Genomic DNA, 16,060 nt, shown 5'->3' on the forward strand with positions numbered 1-16,060 from the left:
AAAAAGAAAAGCATAAGAGAACGAAAGTGAAATTGACATTTTAAAATTAAATTTTATTTATTTATTTTTGGTTGTGCTGGGTCTTCGTTGCTATGCGGTCTTTTCTCTAGTCGTGGCAAGCGGGGGCAACTCTCTCATTGTGGTACGCTGGCTTCTCATTGCGATGGCTTCTTGTGGAGCATGGGCTCTAGGAGTGGGGGCTTCAGCAGCTGCTGTGTGTGGGTTCTAGGGCATGGGCTTCAGCAGTGTGGCACACAGACTTGGCTGCTCTGCAGCGTATGGAATCTTCCCATGCCCTCAGCATTGGCAGGTGGATTCTTAATCACTGGACCACCAGGGAAATGCTAAAATTGACATTTTTTAAAGAGAGAGATTGCCTAGAGGTCATCAACAGGGAAAGGGAGCAAAAAAGATAGTCTCTACCAGAGCCAGTAGGAGCACGTGTCAACACACCTTTCAAAACATGAGGTGCGCTCTCCACCAAGGGAGGTTGGGTGTCCCAGAAATTGGACTCTGAGATGGAGATGAGTGTGCAGGGAGTGTATTAGGGAGGATCTCAGGATCTGCAGCTTTGGAAAGAGAGTGAAGAAGCAGGGTTGTGCAGGTGGGACAAAGAGCACTGCTGCCCTAAGGCCTTGCTCAGTCAACCTAAGTGGGAGTCTCTGGCTCTGAGCCGGCAATTCAGAGTTGGCCTGACTGGGGATGAAAGAGCCACCCTAAGAAGAAGGTATGACATTTGACAAGGAATCCGCACAGATTCCCCAAAGCAAAGGGCTCCCCAAGGAAAGCAAAGGAATCCCCAAAGCAGTACAATGCTTCCTAAGGCAGCTCTGTAAACACTTAGGAGACTAAATTGTTTGTCCCTGAGGTGAGACCTGGGCAGCACATCGGTGTCTGCTATCAGGAGATTGCCTGGCAAAGGAGACCTCCATAGGCAGATGTTAGAGGGGTTTTCAAAGAGGAAAGCATCATTTTTAAATTCAGATGCCTGGCTGCCCTCCCATTCTGAGCCCTAATCTCTATTCCAGTTTGTCTCCTCAGGCAGTGACCTTTGAGGGCCACTGATGGGCCAGCCTTTAGTTTAGGTGCTTTCCACGATCCACAACACTACTCCCAACTTTATCTCCTAGGATACTTTCATTGCTCTGGAATACAGACAGAATGGAAATATTCTGAGCACATTTTATCAATGAGGAATCCTAGGTTCAGAGAGAAGACCCAGCTAAGTTGTGATGATGTAGGCTCAGAGCCAGCTCTGTCCAGCCCCAGGTCCCACCCTCTGTGTCCCTGGTAACACAGCTGCCCAGACTTTCAAGTGATTTGTTTTGTGATCAAATGGACAAATCTGTTCCTTCTCATTATTGCTAAACCAGTTTGTTCCCCATGCCCACCAATCAGTTTCCAGATGAGCCCATCTCAATCCTGCAAATCACAAAGTGCACTTTTACTTAGTTGATGCAACATGAAATCGCCCTTCCTCTCCTGGAAAGCTGCTGTCTTTGGAGGGGAGCAGAGCTCTCTTGCACCTGAGCCTCCTCAGTTTGGGGGGCATGGGAGGCTGAAGCCAGTCTGGCTGAGTTAAGCTTGAGTTAATCTTATTAACCTGTGAGATCAATTGGCTAAAGGCACCAGGCAAGTGACGGTACAGGCATTAATTCAGTAGTGACCAGAGCAGCCTGACAGCCAGGGACTGATTTATCAGTCTTTTTAATGGATGGGATTGCATTTAGCTAATTGAGTCTGAGCCTGGCATGAATATGCTCTCTCTTCAGGCAACCCCCTTGTAACAAGGTGCTCCTGCGTGGATGTCCTACAGAGGGAATAGTGAGGGAAGAAGAAGCAGGTAGCAAGTAATGCCCCCTTCCTGTCAGCATGCTGTAAGGACTGGTTTGGGGACCCAGGTACCTAACTTGCATGCTGCTCTCAGGAGGCAGTGGTTCCCAAATGTGATCCTCACACCAGCAGGGTCAGCATCCCTTGGCGACTTGTGAGAAATGCAGAATTTTGGACTCTACTCCAAACCTACTCGATTATAAACTCTGGGAGTGGGGCCCAGCGATTTGTGTTTTAAGAGGCCCTCCATGGAATTCTGATTCTCAGTAAAGTCTGAGACTCACTGAAGGAGATGTGAGCACAAACTCTGGCACCAGGCAGCCTGTGTTACTAGCTATGACTTTGAACAAAAGACCTAACGTTTCAGTATCTCAGTTTCTTCATCTGTAAAATGGGGGCTATAATAGTACTTGCCTTACAGCGTTCACAACAATCCTACAAGATTAAACTTGCGAAGTGCCTAGACCAATGTCTGGGACATGTAAGGAGCTCTGTTTATAAATGTTGTCTTTGTGTTGTTCAGTCACTAAGTCATGTCCAGCTCTTTGTGACCACATGGACTGCAGCACACCAGGCCTCCCTGTCCCTCATCATCTCTCAGAGTTTGCCCAAGTTTGTGTCCATTGAATTGGTGATGCCGTCCACCCGTCTCATCCTCTGCCACCCTCTTCTCCTTTTGCCTAGTGTAACATTTGTGTATGTTAACAACTGTTATTGTTGGAAATAATGGAGCCTAGGGCTTCTGTCTGCTCCTTCAGCATGACAGTGATTCTAAGTAAAAAACAGGGTCGTAAACTTTCTATGATTTGATAAGTAAAAAAAAAAAGTACAAAGTTGTATCTTTACTGTTATTGCACTTATGTAAAACTGTGTATGCGCATGAACAGGGTAACATCATGGGCGATTTCTTTCTCTAATCACAAACATTTGCATGTGATTAAATATATCTTTGGAATCAAAATATTAAATGAATCAGATTAGACAAGAAAAATGTATCGCATCATAGACAACCAATGGGTGGAGTTGAAGAAAAAACTGCTCTAGAGCACTCAAGGTATAGGACTGCCGTATGTTGTCCCTGTTTCCATTCAGGTACAGGAGGGCAAAACTAAAGTCCCTCAAGGTTAAAATGGAAGAGATGTGAGCCAGAGTCTGGTCCAAATAAAGAACCTCAATAGTGGTACCAAAGTTGGCTGAGAGGTGGGCATGAGGGCTGGACAGTGAACTCATCCTCAGAAAGGGAGAAGCATTCCAGCTGAGACTCAGCATGGTCTTGGGAGCTCAGACCTTGCTGATTTCTTGGAAACATCTGAATATTTGGTGAGAGCTTCAACTAGATCTCCATCTCTAAAGGGAATAAGTCCAGCTAGCTGGCACATCTATATCCCCATCTTTCTACCTACATATATATTTAGGTACCAGGGGACTCCTGACTGGACTGTAAAATCCTAGCCTAAGGTCAGAATAGCTGACTTTAGGATCAAGGTCCAGGTCAGATGACTGGGGTAGGTATGTAGTAAGTTTGAAACTTCAGGCATGTGTGCTACTTCCAGCTCTACTTTCCTCTTTTAAACTCTGCTACTTAGAACAACGACTCTCCAGATAGAGTTTACTAAGATCTCTACAAGCAGTATTTCTTTGTACCTTGGTAACCAGTTTACTTTTAAATGGTAGCATATCTGTTGATACATGGTCACTATGGAATCTAAGACATACTAGAATTTCTGCAGTTTATCAATTAGCTACCATGATCTTGGGCTTCCCTCGTGGCTCAAAGGTAAAGAATCCACAAGAGACACAGTTGATCCCTAGGTTGGGAAGATCCCCTGAAGAAGGAAATGGCAACCCACTCCGGTATTCTTGCCTGGAGAATCTCATGGACAGAGGGGCCTGGCACAGAAGGGCTGCAAAGAGTCAGACAAGACGTAGTCACTAAACAACAACGCTGATCTCATCTTGTGGCCTTTGTTTTGACACTTGAGTATGATATTGTGGTACACTTCTGACTTACCAAGGTTCTTTTTCATGTATATAACAGCTTTATTGAGACATAATGCATGCATTTACCATACAGTTCACACATTTTAAAATGTACAATTCAGCGGGTTTTAGTATATTTAAAGAGTTGTACGACTGAACAACAAGAGTTCTGCAGCGATCACCCCAATCTTGGAACATTTTCAGTACCCTGAAAGAAACCTTAAACCCCCTTCCCAGCCCTAGATAACCACTAATCTACTTACTCTCTCTATGGATTTGCCTTTCCTGGGCATGCCATGTAAATAGAATCATTCACTATGTGGCCTTTTGTGTCTGGCTTCTTTGGTGTGGCATAATGTTTTCAAGGTTTATTGATGTTGTAGTATGTCTCATTACTCCATTCCCTTTTATGACTGGATCAGTTCAGTTCAATTCGGTTACTCAGTTCTGTCCCACTTTTTGTGATCCCATGGACTGCAACATTCCAGGTTTCCCTGTCCTTCACTGTCTCTTGGAGCTTGCTCAAACTCATATCCTTTGAGTCAGTGATGCCATCCAACCGTCTCATCCTCTGTCGTCCCCTTCTCTTCCAGCCTTCAATCTTTCCTAGCATCAGGATCTTTTCCAATGAGTCAGCTCTTCTCATCAAGTGCCCTAAGTATTAGAGTTTCAGCTTCAGCATCAGTCCTTCCAAATGAATATTCAGGGTTGATTCCCTTTAGGATTAACTGGTTTAATCTCCTTGTTGTCCAAGGGACTCTCAAGAGTCTTCTCCAACACCACAGTTCAAAAACATCAATTCTTCAGTGCTCAGCCTTCTTTTTGGTCCAACTCTCACATCTGTACATGACTACTGGAAAAACCACAGCCCTGGCTATATGGACCTTTGTCAGCAAAGTAATGTCTTTGCTTTTTAATGCACTATTTAGGTTTGTCACAGCTTTTCTTCCAAGGAGCAAGCATCTTTTAATTTCATGGCTGCAGTCACCATCTGCAGTGATTTTGGAGCCTAAGAAAATAAAGTCTCTCACCATTTCCTTCGTTTCCCCGTCCATTTGCCATGAAGTGATGATGCCATGATCTTAGTTTTTTGAATATTGAGTTTTAATCCGGCTTTTTCACTCTCCTCTTTCACCTTCATCAAGAAGCTTTTTAGTTCCTCTTTGCTTTCTGCCATAAGAGTGGTGTCATCTGCATATCTGAGGTTATTGATATTTCTCCTGGCAATCTTGATTCCAGCTTGTGCTTCATCCAGCCTGGCATTTCACGTGGTGTACACTACATATAAGCTAAATAAGCAGAGTGACAATATACAGCCTTGACAACAACAACCAGTCTGTTGTTCCATGTCCAGTTCTGTTGATTCTTGACCTATATACAGGTTTCTCAGGAGGCAGGTAAGGTAGTCTGGTATTCCCATCTCTTTAAGAATTTTCTACAGTTTGTGATCCACACAGTCAAAGGCTTTAGCATATGACTGGATAGTATTCCATTGTATGACTACACCATATTTTGTTTATTTTTTTATCTATCCATCAGCAGATGCACACAGGTTGCTTCCTCTTTTGGCTATTGTAAATAATGTGGCTATAAATATTCATTTATAAGTTTTTGTGTGGATGTGTATTTTCATTTCACTTGGGTGTATGCCTAGTAATGCAAGTACTGGATTGTATGATGACCCCGTATTTAACATTTTGAGGGACTGACCATTTTCCAAAGCAGCTGCGCTATGTTACATTCCCACCAGCAATGTGTAAGAGTACCAGTTTTTTCACATGCTCATCAACATTTGTCTGACTTTTTGATTCTAGCCATCCTAGTGGGTGTGGAGTGGGATCTCACTGTGTTTTTTATCTGTAGTCTCCTAATGACTAATGATGTTGAACATCTTTTATGTGCTCATTGGCCATTTGTATATCTTGGAGAAATGTCTAATCAGATCTTTTACCCATTTTTGAATTCAGTTATCTGTCTTTTTATTACTGATTTGTAAGAGATGTTTATATATTCTGGGTACAAGTCTGTTATTAGGTACATGATTTGCGAATATTTTCTGGCTTCTGGAGGCTATTTACTTTCATGTATTTATTTATTTATTTTTGTCTGCCTTAAGTCTTTGTTGCAGTGCATGGGCTTTCTCCAGCTGTGGCAAGTGGGGGCTGCTCTTCCGTTGTGGTGTGTGGGCTTCTCATGGTGGCGGGTTCTCTTTGTTGTGGGGCACAGGCTCTAGAGTGTGTCGGCTTTAGTAGTTGTGGTGTGTGGGGCACACACTTAGCTGCCTCGTGATACGCGGGGTCTTCCTGGACCAGGGATGGAGCCTGCGCCCCCTGAACTGGCATGTGGATTCTTAACCATTGGGTGGCCAGAGAAGGCCAGGGTTCTTACTCACTCAATGGCATTATTTATAACACATTTTTTAAATTTTAATAAATTCCAGTTTATTTTTTCTTTTGTTATTTGTGCAACGTGTCACAACTAAGCAACTGTTGTATAATCCAAGGTCTCAAAAATTTATGTCTATATTTCCTTCTCAGTTTCATAGTTTTAGTTGTTATGTGTAAGTCTTTAATCTAATTTGAGTTTAATTTTGTGTCAGTGTAAGAATTCCCAAGTTCATGCTTCTACATGTGGAGATCCAGTTGTCCTAATACCACTTGTTGAAAAGACTGTTCTTTCCCCATTGAATGAATTTGGCACCCTTGTCAAAAATCAGTTGGCCATGAGTATTATTTCTGGATTCTCAATTCTGTTCCATTGATCTATATGCTATCCTTATACTGCTACTACTAAGTCACTTCAGTCATGTCCAACTCTGTGCGACCCCACAGACGGCAGCCCACCAGGCTCCCTGGTCCCTGGGATTCTCCAGGCAGGAACACTGGAGTGGGTTGCAAGTGGAAGTGAAGTCGCTCAGTCGTGTCCAACCCTCAGCGACCCCATGGACTGCAGCCTTCCAGGCTCCTCCGTCCATGGGATTGTCCAGGCAAGAGTACTGGAGTGGGGTGCCATCGCCTTCTCCAATCCTTATGCTAGTAGCACATTATTTTAATTACTGTGCATGTGTGCTCAGTTGTATCCAACTCTTTGCAACCCCATGGGTTGCCCACCAGGGTCCTCTGTCCGTGAAATTCTGCGGGCAAGAATGCTGGGGTGGGTTGCCATTTCCTACTCCCAGTAGCTTTGCATAGAGTTTTGAAATTGGTGGGAAGTGTGAGCCCTCCAACTGTGTTCTTTTTTAAGTTTGTTTGGGTCCCTGGAATTTCCATATGAATTTTAACCTCAGCCTGTCAATTTCTACAAGGAATTCAACTGGACTTCTGATCCAAATTGCATTCAATCTGTAGATCATTTTGGAGAGTATTGCCATCTTAACAATGTTACGTATTTGGTCTTTCCATCTGTTTCAGTCTTCTTTCTTTTGTAAGTTTTCAGTGTACAACTCTGGCACCACTTTTGTTTAATTTTTTCTAAGTGTTTTATTCTTTTGATGATATTGTAAATGGAGTTATTTTCTTAATTTTACTTCAGATTGTTCATTACATGTATATAGCAATACAATTTTTATATTGATTTCATATCCTACAACTTTGTTGAATTCATCCCATTACTTTGAATAGTTTTTAGTGGATTCCTTAGAATGTCTATATACAGGATCATGTCGTCTGTCCTTTTTCCTTTCCAGTCTTTCCAGATCCTTTTATTTCTTTTTCCTATCAAATTGCTCTGGCTAGACCCTCCAGTACAATGTCAAGCAGAAGTGGCAAGAGAGGATACCCTTGTCCATTCCTAGTCTTGAGGGAAAACTTCTAGCATTTCACTACTTTGATGTTCTTGTGGGTTTTTCACAGATGCCCTTTGTCAACTTGGAAAACTTTCTTCCTATTTCCATTGGTTGAGGGTATTTTTTTTTATCATGAAAGGGTGTTGGATTTTGTCAAGTCCTTTCTCTGTGCCTTTTGAAATAATTATGTTTTTGCTTTTTATTCTATTGATATGCTGTATTTCATAAAATGATTTTCAAACATTACAACAACTGTGCATTCCTGGGATAAATCCTACTTGGCCATGGTGTGTGATCCTTCTTTTTTTAATTTATTTATTTTTAATTGAAGGATAATTGCTTTACAATATTCTGTTGGGTTCTGCCATATGTCAACATAAATCAACCATAGATATACATATGTCCCCTCCCTCTTCAACCTCCCTCCCACTTCCCACCCCATCCCACCCCTCTAGGTTGTCACAGAGACGCAGGTTGAGTTTCCTGAGTCATACAGCAAATTCCCACTGGCTATCTATTTTACATATGGTAATGTGTATGTTGCTGGATTTGGTTTGCTCATATCTTGTTGAGGATTTTTGAGTCCATAATAAGAAGAGATGTCAGTCTGTAGTTTTCTTGTTATGTTTTGGGTCTGTTTTTGTTATCAGGATAATACTGGCCTCATAGAATGAGTTGAGAAGTATTACCTCTTCTTCTACATTTTGAAAGAGTTTTTTAAGAATTGACATTAATTCTTCTTTAATTATTTGGTAGAATTCATCAAAGAAGCCATCTGTGTCTGGGCTTTTCTTCATGGGTAGTTTTGATTATTAATTCAGTCTCTTTACTTACAACAAGTTTATTTGGAGCTTTTGTTTCTTCTTTGTGTCTTTTCAATAGTTTGTATCTATCTAAGAATTTATGCATTTCATCTAACTTGTATAATTTATTGTCAAACAATTGTTCATAGTATTCTTTTATAATCTTTTTTATTTCTGTAAGGTGGATTGTAATGTCCCCTTTTAAATTTCTGATTCAAGTAACTGGGATCTTCTCACTTTTATTCTTGGTCAATCTAGCTAATCAAAGTTCTTTTGAATTCTCATTTGATCCTCAGTTTCTTTCTGCCTATGTTTGGGAGACTTGGCCAACCTAAGAACATACATACATTTCTTTTATAGTCAAAAGAATAAGTCTTCTTCACATTCCAGCACATGAAGCTCTCAATCTAAACCCCCAAAGCATACTATTCTGTTCCCTTGGCTAACTGAGGCAGATTCATTGTGAACCAGCCTCTTTATTAGCCCCGGCTGTAGTTCATAAGACTGTCACAATCTCAGCCACTCATTTTAGAAAATAAGCTGCAGCCCTTTTAGCACACTGGCCATCAGCCAAGTATTGCTTATTTCTGAATAAATATGGGGACCTGGGGAAGAGCAGAAGGCAGCAGACCCTGGCTAGCTAGAAGCCCCAAGCAAAGCATTGTGAGTAGACCTGAGGCCTGGTCTTGATAAACAGTGCTCTTTGAGTTTTGAATGGGAACAGAGGCAAGTTAGAAAGGCCAGAGGCCTCCTGCTGTTCTGACCATTTGTCTCCTTAGCCATGGCACCCAGACCGTGCTGCCCTGGTTGGCAGGGATTCAGCTGACAGGTGGCAAAGTCAGGAAGTCAGGAAAAGGCATTTGGTGTTTTGGGAAAGTGCCAATTTTGACTGGTGGTCTGGGGTGCATAGCACAGTTGGTGATCTTTTCCCTCTCTGCAAGCCTTAAGTCTGGCTGGGGTGTTGGGGTTAGAAGCATCTATTATCTCAGAAAATGTCTTTGGGCCAATAAAATGTTCGCTTAAAGATTATTTCCAGACTAATAGGAAATCTGTATGTGCAAGCAAGTCCAAATTTTAAAAGGGAGCAAAACCCACTGAGATTTCACTGGAAAGGAAGTGGCAACAAATCAGCTCTTAGGGATGAGTGTGTGGTGAGCTTGAAATTCAAACCAAGTGTGACAGCCTCAGCCCCACCCTGGGCTGCTGACTCAGGACCAAGAGGAAGAAGGAGCTGCCAGACTTCATGATTTCTGTAAACAGTTCTTGAAAGAGAAACCACACACTTGTCTTCCTGCCAGCCCCTAGCTTCTCCTTAGAGCTTAAAATGCAGCTATTGTCTTTTCTGTGACACTGTAGGGCAGGGCTTCTCAACTTGAGCTCTGTGGACCTCCAAGCAGTTTGTGGAAAGAATTTAGGGGGTCTATGAACTTGGATGGGAAAACTATTTGATCCTTTTCCACTAATCTCTAACAGAAATTTAGCATTTCCTCAAATTTGGAATGTAGGCAGCAAGCCATAATAGTATTAACAGTATCTGTGACTTTATCTGCAATAGAAATCACAAATATTTTCATATCAGATTACAGTTATTGTATCTCCAAAGTTATTTATGTTCAGCATCACTTCAAAACTCCTAATCTATAGACTTGTCACTCAGTCTTGTAACTTAATGCATTATTAAAGTAATATAACTAGATCATAATTTCTTAAAAGTATTCTTATAACCATTTCAATATGATTCATTTCCTTTGTAATTCTATGCATTATATTTTATGGTCTGAAACCCATATTCTGAGGTCCAGAGGTTTGACCAAACTGCTAGAGGGACCGATGACCAAAAAGAGGCTGAGACCCTTGCCCTATATCCTGGTGCTCTCCTGCTCCGCTGGCTTAATTTCTGATCTACAAAACTTTCCTTATCTTATTGGAGGGCTCAAAAACACTTGTGTGCTAGTGCTGTGACATTAGACAAATTCAAATTTCCCTGCTGCTTCTCAATCTGCAAAGTGGGGAATAACACTACCAACTTACCTACTTTTATAGGGTTGTTGCAATGACTCAATGAGTTAATACATGTAAAGCACTTGAAAGTGAAAGTGAAGTCACTCAGTCGTGTCTGACTCTTTGCGACCCCATGGACTGTAGCTTATCAGGCTCCTCCGTCCATGGGATTTTCCAGGCAAGAGTGCTGGAGTGGGTTGCCATTTCCTTCTCTAGGGGATCTTAATAGTAGCTGCTCATAAGTATTAGTTATTTTTATTATTGTTGTTCATATCAATTATCTCACTAATATATATCTATATCTCCTAATATATATATATATGTGTATATATATACTATTACTATCTCTGTTTTTAGAAAAAGGAAACTGGAGCTTAGGGAGGTGAAATGACTGACCCAAGGATACACACAAGGAAATGGTTGAGCCAGAGTTCAAAGCCAGGTCTGTGTGACTCTCAAGGCCAGCAGAGGTCTCTCTTCACCACATGGCTGATTAGAAGCAACTGCCCGTCTCCCCCAAACAGATGGGGACCATCAAGGGGGGAGTCGTTTGGGGATGAACAACTAGCTCTGCACTCTCTTCCCCAACTTGTTCCTACTGTCCACACCTCCAGCTTAATGGGGGGAGAGGGCTGCTCCCAGCTCCACTTATATGCCGTCAGCCCTCAGCCAGATCTCAGGAGGCCAGTCCTCCCATCCTCCCAAAGTCTATTGCCAGTGCAGCCCCTACACGTGAAGGGGACAAATGAATACCAAGCTCATTTGGGGTCATGGACCAGCCTCTCAGTTCAGTTCAGTTGCTCAGTCGTGTCCAACTCTTTGTGACCCCATGAATCGCAGCACGCCAGGCCTCCCTGTCCATCACCAACTCCCAGAGTTCACTCAGACTCGCGTCCATCGAGTCAGTGATGCCATCCAGCCATCTCATCCTCGGTCGTCCCCTTCTTCTCCTGCCCCCAATCCCTCCCAGCATCAAAGTCTTTTCCAATGAGTCAACTCTTCGCATGAGGTGGTCAAAGTACTGGAGTTTCAGCTTTAGCATCATTCCCGCCAAAGAAATCTACTCAAGCCTTATAGAGTATTGGAGTTTGGGGTAGGGGAGCAACTGGGGACTCAGAAATGGATGAGCTTGTCTGGGCAGTGAAAGCGGCATTAAGAAGGAAGTGGTCTGGGAGCAGAGGAGATCACCAGTTGGAGTGGGCCAGGAGTGCTTATGAATTTTTAAGGCAGAGGGAATAGGCCATGCAAAGAGCCAGAGGCATAAAAGAGTCTGGTATGTAAGGAAAGAAGAAAGTAATTCAGGATGTCTGGGGCTTGGATTGAATGGAAGAGGGAAGAAGGTTGGCATGGGCAGATGAGATGGCAGTTTATTTATAACCAGATAGTGAGGAAGGCTGCAGCCATGAAATTAAAAGATGCTTTCTCCTTGGAAGAAAAGTTATGACCAACCTAGACAGCATATTAAAAAGCAGAGACATTCATTACTTTGCCTAAAAAGGTCCGTATAGTCAAAGCTATGGTTTTTCCAATAGTCATGTATGATGTGAGAGTTGGATGATAAAGAAGGCTAAGTGCTGAAGAACTGATACTTTTGAACTGTGGTGTTGGAGAAGACTCTTGAGAGTCTCTTGGACTACAAGGAGATCAAACCAGTCAATCCTAAAGGAAATCAGTCCTGAATATTCATTGGAAGGACTGATGCTGAAGCTGAAACTCCAATACTTTGGCCACCTGATGTGAAGAGCTGACTCATTGGAAAAGATCCTGATGCTGGGAAAGATTGAAGGCGGGAGGAGAAGGGGATGACAGAAGATGAGATGGTTGGATGGCATCACCGACTCAGTGGACATGAGTTTGAGTAAACTCCAGGAGTTGGTGATGGACAGGGAGGCCTGGCGTGCTGCAGTCCATGAGGTCACAAAGAGTTGGACACAACTGAGTGACTGAACTGAACTGAGTGAGGAAGGTCAGAACCTGGTCCACAAATGTTCCAATAGAGGAAGGAGAGCCATTGAAAAGTTTTTATATAGCAGCAACAGGACCAAATTTGCCTGTTCAAAGAACTATGCCCACCCACCCCACAAGCAAGCTTGCAGAAGGTGGATTGCTTAGAAGGGGTAGAGACTAGAGGCTGGTTAGACCAACAGGTAGCGCTACTATAAAGAACCTGCCTGCCAATGCAGGAGACAAAAGAGACTAGGGTCAGGAATATCCTCTGGAAAAGGAAATGGCAACCCACTCAACTATTCTTGCCTGGAGAATCCCATGGACAGAGGAGCCTGGTGAGCTGTTGTCTATGCAGTTGCAAAAGAGTCGGATATGACTGAGCAACTAAACCACAACAAACAAGCCCAATAGGGAGGCTACTTCAGCAGTGGGCAGAGAGATGAGGAGGGGCTAAACTGGGAAGGGAGGAGCCTGGAGCTTCTGACATTCCCTCTGGCTCAGCCTCTGCACTAAGTGGTGAGGAGGAGGTGGGATCAGGACCACAATTGCTGGGGGTGCTTGCCCTCCTCAAGTTTCATTGTGTTTGGAAAGTCTTCTTTGCGCCAAAAGACAATCGCTGTGAATTCACAGGCTAACACTTCCAAGAGCAGAATAAATAGCCAGGACCCTACTTTCTGGCCCTGCCCTCCTAGGAGAGTAGCTGAGATGAGAGGCCCCAGCTCTACCCCTCTGCGTGGTAGGCAGGAAGGAGAGAGGGGGCCTCGAAGAGCAGGTCAGAGCCTGCCCTCAGTCACAGGAAATATCCACCCTCCTAAGCCTTTCAGAGACTGTTTTCTTCCAAGTAGGTCCTGCTGTTACCAGGGCAACGAAGAACCCTGGGCTTTGTGTTTCTGTCTGTGGAGTCCCTGGAGAGAAGTGATCTGTGGAGCTTTCCCTAGTCTAGGCAGGAAGCAGGAAGTGCTAGCTGGAGGTGGAGCCCCTACTCCTACTTAGAGATAATCTCTTGCCTTGTTAATGCCTTTCTTCATCCCCCGGGAGGGGCCAAGGCCCCAGGAAAGTCAGTTCTGGCAGCCTAGGCTCTGGTGGACCTGGTTTCTCAAGGCCAGGCCCATCTCATGGCACACCTCTCTCAGGAAGGGCAGTCTGAGCAAGTGTCCTGGAGGGGTAAGCTCATACCAGGCCATGCTACATGCTGGGGGATCACTGCACAAATATTTCTTGATCCCATACTACATGCTAGTGCAGGATTTCCAGGCTGGCTCCTGCTCCAGGGAGCTCTATGGGAAGGCTCAGAACCAAACTGGCCACTAAATGTCACCTGAGCTGGTTGGCCTCCAAGGCTCTTTTCTGCACTGGGCTGGGCTAGTCATTAGAATTGCCTAGGGAGCTTTTTAGAAATAGAAATTCCTGGAGATTCTGATTCCACCAGTGTGGGTGTGAGTGGAGGGTGGAGGCTAAGTTCTAGATGTCTAATTGCTAGACCTCACAGTTGAACTCTGCAGACGGAGCAAGTGACCTTAAGCTGCCTCTTTTGGGCTTTTGTTCTATTTCCTTGTTTGGGGCATGCAAATGGGCTTCTGTGAGATACAGCCTGCTCACTTCCATTGGACAGCCAGGATCCCAGGAACGGCCCGCCATCTCCTGAGTCCTGCATGCACTCTGTTGCAGCAGCCCTGAAAGGTATTAGCATTTCTGGCACCCATGGCACTCTGCTGATTAATCCTGAAGCCCGCATCACCTCAGGCCCCCATCAACTTTCAGTTTTTTTTCACAGCTTTCTTCTCATCCACATCTTCCGCACTCAGGCTTCTGCAGATGGTTTTGTGAACGTAACTGCAAGATATCACAGGTGCACCTAGTAAAGGTCATTTCAGCACATCCTTCCAAGTTAGATTGGGAGGGGGTGGTTCCTGACTCCATTTTGGAGGGGGTCGTCTAGTCCTCCAACTTAATGCCATCTTGCTAATGCCCTTGGCAGCCTACCTCTAGGTAGCAGCCCATGTATTCTTTGTTTATGTACTAAACTAGGGTTGTGATCCTACTGTGTGGATCATGAAATGCTAATACCTGTGCTGGATAGCTGTGTGCTGGGTCCAGGGGACTATATGGATGAGGAAACTATGTCCTAAGCAGGATTCGGAGTCACACAGGGTCCCAAATCCAGTCAGTGGTGTGACCAGACTGGAATACAGGGCTCTTTTTCCTATACTCATAGGGCTCCCCACTGCAAGGGTTGGCAAGGCTGAGCCTGCTCTTACTTGCCCCCACCTCCTTTGACAGGCCATCACATACGCAATCTGGGATCACCTAGCTCTCCCTGAAATGGCATGAGAAACGCCATTGGGTGCTGGAGACTTAATCTGATCCCCTAAAGCAGAAAGGGGAGCTCCAGTACTCACTGATGCTTCTCATGGCCCCACAGCCTTGTTCCTCCCCAAAAGGGGGCAGTTGTCAGCCACACACTCATGCATACTCATCTCCATAAAATCAGCCCCGCCACTGGCCTGCCTTGCTCTTCAGGCCCTTCCCTGAAGGACAGAACTGGCTGGTTCTGGAACTTCCAGAGATCGGGCACCTGGTTGCTTTGGCAAAGACCCAGAATCCGGTCAGGTTAAGGCTTGAGCATGTGGCAGGGCTTTCTTGGGAAAAGGCTTGGATATCAGAATTGAGAGAGTGTAAATCTGGGAGTCTCAATGATCCGAGTCCAGCATGCAACCTAGTATCTCTGAAATCCAGGTCCCTCAGTTCTAAAAGAAGACGCCATTACCTTCTTCACTGAGCGTGGGAATGAAATGTGGTGAAAGTGCCTGGCACACGGTCAGAAACACGCTAATTTCCGCCCTCTTTTCTCCCTCCTTCCCTTTGTTCCTTCCCCATAAAGAGGCATAGCAAGCACACATCTGATGCGGGGCTTTGTTTCTCACATGTCTGTACGGTGGTGGGCCGGGCAGGACAGACCCTGTTGGAGGGCCAGTAGAGGGAGGCGGAGAGGGGTGAAGCATCCCTAGAGCTGAGGAATGGGCAGCTGTGGTGCTATGATGGCGCCACTTAGCAGCTGTAAACCTTGGGCCAGGCTTTCTCCTTTCTAAGCCTCAGTTTCCTCATCTGTAAGAGGAGAGTGAGATGAATGAGATAACGGCTGTGAAGTCCCTGGCAGAGCCACTGGTAGGGACTCCATAAGCGTTCTCACCCACTGTCCCAGGTGGGGAAAATTCAGCTCATGGCTGGGAAACTTGAGCAAATCCCAGAATGGGATTCAGTTTCTTCTGAGCCCACAGTCTATGAGGAGCAGTGGATACTTGCCGGACAGTGTCTGCGTGGACTTGCTCTGAGAGTGTATTTGAACATCTTCACCAGCTTTCTCACTGATGCCCCATAGCGCCATCTAGTGCCAAGAAGTGGAAGGGCCTTCCCCCCTTCCCCTCTCCCTCCCTCCAAAGTCCTGTGTGCGCGTGTATGTTGTGTTTGGAGGCCAGGGGGACTGCACTGTTACAGGATGGTAAGGCTAGTACGTTTGTATCTTTATATTAGTGGAGAACTAATGCTGTTTTTTAATATGCCTAGTCCCTCCACTTCCCTCCTAATAGCTTCTGCCATTCACAGATTCAGTAGGCTGGAGCCCTTAGTTTGAAGGACTTCAAGGCTTCAGGCTAGGGTTGATCCAGGCGAAGTGCCTGGGAAGTACCTAATGCCTCCTAGGTGGTCTTCTGTG

The 16,060-nt window shown here is 44.6% G+C and overlaps 1 protein-coding gene across 1 annotated transcript in view; it reads left to right on the plus strand.

Annotated features, from left to right (window-relative positions):
* Positions 1-16,060, plus strand: part of NHSL2 (NHS like 2) — a 295,495-nt gene that overhangs the window by 253,289 nt on the left and 26,146 nt on the right. The window lies entirely within an intron of this gene.

Source organism: Ovis aries, chromosome X (assembly GCF_016772045.2).
Source record: "Ovis aries strain OAR_USU_Benz2616 breed Rambouillet chromosome X, ARS-UI_Ramb_v3.0, whole genome shotgun sequence".
NCBI classification, from domain to species: Eukaryota; Metazoa; Chordata; class Mammalia; order Artiodactyla; family Bovidae; genus Ovis; species Ovis aries.